This window comes from Eleutherodactylus coqui, chromosome 9 (assembly GCF_035609145.1).
Source record: "Eleutherodactylus coqui strain aEleCoq1 chromosome 9, aEleCoq1.hap1, whole genome shotgun sequence".
Classification (NCBI taxonomy): Eukaryota; Metazoa; Chordata; class Amphibia; order Anura; family Eleutherodactylidae; genus Eleutherodactylus; species Eleutherodactylus coqui.
In genome coordinates, this window is record NC_089845.1 from 151,098,681 (window position 1) to 151,104,680 (window position 6,000).

Below are 6,000 nucleotides of genomic sequence, written 5' to 3' on the forward strand. Positions count from 1 at the left end.
CCACCTGTGCAACCTGATTGGGTCGCAGGTACCACCTCATGTTACAAGAAGTGACAATGTAGTGGCCCAGAGGGTCCTACAGAACAGTTGCACTAAGAATTGGTCTTGTCACAGCTGTCTATGTACTTCACTTAGGAGGTGCCATGCGTCAGAAAAACCCTGTTTCTCCCCTTTCCTAAGCTGAGAGTAGCTGGTTGCCTATTGGCTATATGTCACGCTTCCACTTATTGGTGGGTGAGTCCAGAGCAGGAAAACACTACATGAGTCCCTATGCAGAGGGGGTGGAGTTTTGGAGAAAGTGCGGGAAAGAGAGAGAAAGTGGAGAAAGAGTTAGTGGGTTGCTGCAGAGAGTCGGTGGCAGTTGGGGGAGAGGGGAGGCAGCAACACATGGTCAGAGCAAGGAGGTGTCCGCAGTTCAGCAAGTCAGCAGTTCAGCAAGGGTGATGAGGTCCCTTTCCACTCCCTTGTCTTTCCAGCAGTCAGGAGGAAAGAGTTGGAGATCATTGTTCCCACTTAACAGTGAGTCAAATTACACCGTGAATTCAAAGCCACGATTAGTTCAGCGGCCATTACAACTCTCATTACACTCCTGCATACTACACTTCCAGTAAACCCTCAGCTAGTAACAATTGAGGAGATTAATACTGCGTTACCTCTGGAACTAGAGAGAGAGCGTGGAAGAGAAGTGGAAATTCAATTGTCTATCTACTGTTTTCATTGTGTTAATTCACTGCATTGTTGTGGACCCTGCTGTATCTGCAAAACATTGCCTATTCATCTATTATTGCAGCCAAGCTTCAGTAAAACTGTGTGCTCCCAATTTACTAATTCAAGCTACTGGACTCGTTTCAAGTTATTCCGCCATCATTAGTTCAGGTTGGAGTACTGGCATCACCCGTGACAAAACAATTGCTCATTTCCAACGTATCCAAATACGTTATTTGTGCCACCGTGCTGTGAGGGTATATATATATATTGCCATATGTGTTTTTTATGCTTTTATACCTATATGCAAGTTTTATTCAATTCCAAATGAGAAAAAACTTTAATACTTCGCCTTACATCAGATATGCCAAGGTTTTGCAAGAGATGTATCTTAAATTCAGAGAAGAAGATACGTAACCAGACACAAGGCCGCATGTACTTGGCCGATTTCCCAGAAGCGCTGGAACAAGATATCAAGATGTTCAAATGTACATGACTGTTATATGATTTTCACTGTCTCAGTCCGCAAATCCGGACTGCCCATATATGGTTATGAGCCCATCACCCCCTAGTGGTGAGAGGGCAGAGGGTATAAGATCTCATGTAATCTGTAATAAAGTGCGCAGTTTTTTCTCCCGTGTGAGGAATGATACCAGATCCCTGTGTGGTGTCTCTTCTTACCGCCGGCAGCGGGGCAAGTGGGGTGGGCCCGATTGGTGTTGCACTTAGAATTTTAACCCTCATAAATGGCGCAACCAACTGGGGCGGTAAAATCGGAGCTTACAGCGCAATTCACCCGGATCCACGCTACTGAGAAACTGTCCTACTGCAAACCGAGCCTGATCAACTCACAAGAACTCCAGGTAAGACAAACATATATTTATGTTGTGTTTTACGCTGAGAGTCTTGCAGCAGGACTGACTATCTGTGGTTTGTGACCGGACGGGTTGGGTTAAGAGTTCTACACGGTAACTCGTGTGGGCTCCGGGTTTGCCGTCATGGACCACTGACCGTGATATGCGCACCAACTAGTCTGTAGTTTATTTGTACTTTGAAGTCCGTAGCGTTTTAGCGATAGTGGAGATTGTTTGTTGTATCTGCAGAATTTTTTTTTCTCTTACTTTTCATTTGATCTCACAAGAGAAGGGACCCTCAGGTTAGTTTAGTTAGTTGTTAATGGTTTAGCAGAGAGGGATGCATTTTGTGAGATGTCTCATAGAAAGAAGGGACTTTCGGTCGGTTTGCCTTATATATGGGGCTAGCGATTTGATTTCAGAGAGATGCATTTTTATGGGGCTTGGTTCCATAAGGAGAAGGGACCCTCGGTTGTTCTGCTGGTATATAAGGGGCTGACAATTTGAAAATTAAGAGGGATGCATTCTATGGAGCGTGTTATTTTTTGTTGTTTTTGTTGTAATATGCGTAAGATCTTATTAAAGATAGAGCCCCTCAAGGGCTGCCGCCGTGTGGATGAATCTGTAGAATGTAAGAAAACTCTAATGAAAATGTGTGACACCGACCGCATGGCAGATTACAAAATGGTGTCTGGAGGGAGGTCTTTAGGACCGAGAGGTGCCTTGGAAGATCAAGGTTTGCTAAAGAGAGAGAGAGACAGTCAGAGAAAGTATGTACACATTATTTGTTTAAGAAAGTATCCGTAAGTGAAATGTTGAAAAGTACAGTAAGTGATCAAGAGGGCGTCAGGAGAGTGTCTATTGAAGGTTATATTGGCAGTTAGGTAGGGGAGAGAAGTACAATGCACGTGATTTGTTGGTAAAGAAAGAAAAAAAGTGTATAATACAAGATAGATAATAGATAATATGTATAATCCATACTAGGTGGATATATGTGTGTATATATATATACTGTATGTGCAAATAGTTAACAGCTTGCTCTTAGGGGAGAAGAGGCTGTTGACATATAGCTGCTAACTTGTGTTTAGTCTCCAAGGTCAGGAAGATAACAGCGAGAGAGAAAATAGAATAACATCCTTGGTTAATATCTTGGCTTGCTTGCAATGAATTGAAATGAATTTAATTAGTTATACTGTCTTAGTAGGCAGGGAAATATAGTAATTTCTAATGTATATTCTTACTTATACAGGGGTTGAAAATGAATGTTGCAAGGTCCCAGCATATGTGTTAATTATGATTTCAAAATGTTTTTCAATAGTTTAAGCTAAAACAAATCAGTTTGTGTTTCATAGTCGCGGAGAGATAAGAGATTTGTTTTGAAAAAGTGGGGGCTTTCAGAATTCACTCCAAAGTCAGGGTCACAGAAACTAAATACTTCAGTGTTTAATACAGCATATAATAGCTTCAGTAGATAAGAAATATAGAATGTATCAGCAAACTTTTTCACATAATTTGTCATAGATAGCGCTCATTCACAATCTCATCTCAATAGAATTATGTACTTTATAAAATTATAGCACTCACCTCGGTGTTTTTCAGCTGATGTATGTATGTTTGTCAAACTTTTTTTTTTGTCCGTGCATCTGCATGGACTGGTACACCTTCAAAGGGGGGCGACGGAGCAGACTTGAGCGCATGGATGGATGAGAGTTAGTGACCCGTGTTCAAGCTGCGGTGAGTGATGGAATGTGTGATGTGGAAATTGACTGGGGGTAAAAGTCCTACCCCATGCATGGGACTTTGCTTGGTTGTGATGTGGATGCTTGGACTGTTACACTGAAATTAAGTTGAGAAGACGGACGCAATGTGCCAATATCGAAGGGGTGGAGCTAGATGATGTAATAGTACGTAGTAATGTTTCATCCCTCCTCTCGACGAGGGAGGGGGTGAGCAGCTAGTTTTTTGTTTTGTTTTTTTTTCTCCTGTCTGAAATTTAGATAAGACTGCAGGCAGGAACAGACCAATAATGAATTCACTTAAAGGGATATCACATTTCAAATATTAATAGGTGTTTGTAGATTATTCTGCCCCGATGTAACTCATGTCTCTGTTATTGGTGCTAACATCTTACAGGCCTTATCTGCTTCCATCAAATCTTTTTACAATGTTATAATAACTTAAACCCGGCTACTATTGTTCCAATTGAGTACCCTGGTTTAAAGGGGGGGGGAGGAGAAGGCATAGGTGATCTAGGTATTGCAAATCAGCCATTTTTAAATTTTTTGCAAGCCATTTTTTGAATTTTTTAAATTTTTTGCAACAAGGTTCTAATCTTTTTCAAATAGAATACCAGTCTGATTGTCTAGCATTGATGCAACAAGAAAATTTAAGTTTTAAAAAAGTTACTGAAAGCCCTTGTTAATAATGCATATTTTGAGTTGTTTTTTATAGATGGTACCCAGGGTGATTGACGACTCCACACTGGATATACGGTGGTTACACAACAAGATGTCCTAAAAAGCAGAATGTCTCCGCATGTCGCAGTACAAGAAGCGGAACTAAAAGCCCTCGCTGAGGCGTGTGGAGTGGAGGAAGGTAAGATGGCAAACATTTACACTGACTCCCGGTATGCATTTGGCATAGCTCATGATTACTGCCCAACATGGAAGGCCAGACAGTTTTTTACCACAGCAGGACAGCCAATTAAAAATGTTGCAGCGGTGCAGTCTCATGGAGGCCCTATTTCTACCTGACAAAGTGGAAAGCTCACACCAATTCCTACACCAAAGAAGCGAGAGGCAACGCCATCACAGGCCACACAGCAAAAGCAGCGGCCCTCAAGCCGTGGAAGAAAGAAGAAAAGAAGAATTTGATAATAATTTTGGACTTTGACTACACTTGGACTTTGATAACAACTTGGACTTTGATATGCTAAAGACTTTACAGTTAAGAAAAAGACAAATGGACTAAAAAGGGACAGCGTATGGTGAACAGTCAACAGAACTTGCTTACCATAGTCCCTGTGCCCAATAATGGCCCAGCTGACGCACGAAAAGACGCACCTCTCAAAGCAGTAATGATGTCAACGCTTGAACAAGGACGGGTGGCTCCTTGGTTTTCTGTAGCTGCTGCATCATTTGTCCAATTTTGCATGATCTTTGCCGTAAAGCAACAGGGCAGAAGTAAAATTTGCCACATCACACTTGCCTAGACCACTCTACCCATTTCAGGGATTGCAAATTGGCTACACTCAGCTTCTACTTGTTGGGAAGCATGAATATGTGCTTGTTGTTGATTTCTTTTCAGGTTGGAGACCTACCCTGTTACCAAAGTAAATAAGCAGGTAACCGCACAGAAGCTCATGAATGAGGTAATCCGCAGATATGGGGTACCGGAAGTGATTGAGTCAAACAAAGGTACACACTTCACAGGTATAATAATGCAACACATCATGTCTGTTTTGGGTATTTTCTAGGCTTTTCACACACCCTACCATCCGCTGAGTAGTGGGAAAGTAGATCCAAAAGGCAATAGAGAAAGTGGGAAAATTTTGAATTGAGTGTCTTCTATTAGTTTTTCTTTTTCTCTGGAGGATACATGCCACAGTAGCTGAGTTTGGGGAATGATTTTCTTGTTAATTTTGTCATAGGTTTCTCCAAGGAATTGTCAATAATGCATTCTGTAGTCTCTGCTTTTCTCCCAGGTCCTACAGATGAGTGTCACAATCTTAAACCAGGTGACAGGGTCTATGTGGAAAAGTTTGAGAGACAAACCCTGTTTAAAAGTCCTTACCAGATGTTGTTCACCACCCCAACTGCAGTCAAGCTCGAAGGAAAGCCCACTTGGATCCACACTTCGCACTGAAAAAACTAATGATCCTGCATATCCTTTACATGCTATAATGTGGTACAATTCCTCTAACACACACCTTTGACTACTGTACACTAGCCCCTGTTTCACAACAAATTAATACAATTAAATGTGCAATATGAAGCCTACACTGAGGGTGAGAATCCAACACCGCATCGTGCTAAGAGAGACGTTGACACTCAAGGTGGTAACTTTCACCCACATGCACACATAGATACAATAGGAGTGCCAAGGGGGGTGCCAGATGAATTTAATTCTAGAGATCAGGTTAAAGCAAGTTTTGAGTCCTTATTTGCTATTGTCACTGTTAATAATGTAGATTAGATGAATTATATCTATTACAATCAGCAAAGGTTTGTAAACAACACCAGAGATGCTTTGCAAGGGTTAATTGACCAGTTAGGGCCCACTGCATCCATGGCGTTCCAAAATAGAGTGGCCCTGGGTATGTAATTTCCTGTATGTGTATTATCCCTTTTATGTGACCAAAATTTCCCTTGTTTGAAAAAGATGAAGAGCCAGTTCCGATAATGCCAACCACGTATGTTACCAGAAGAATGGAGAGATGGAC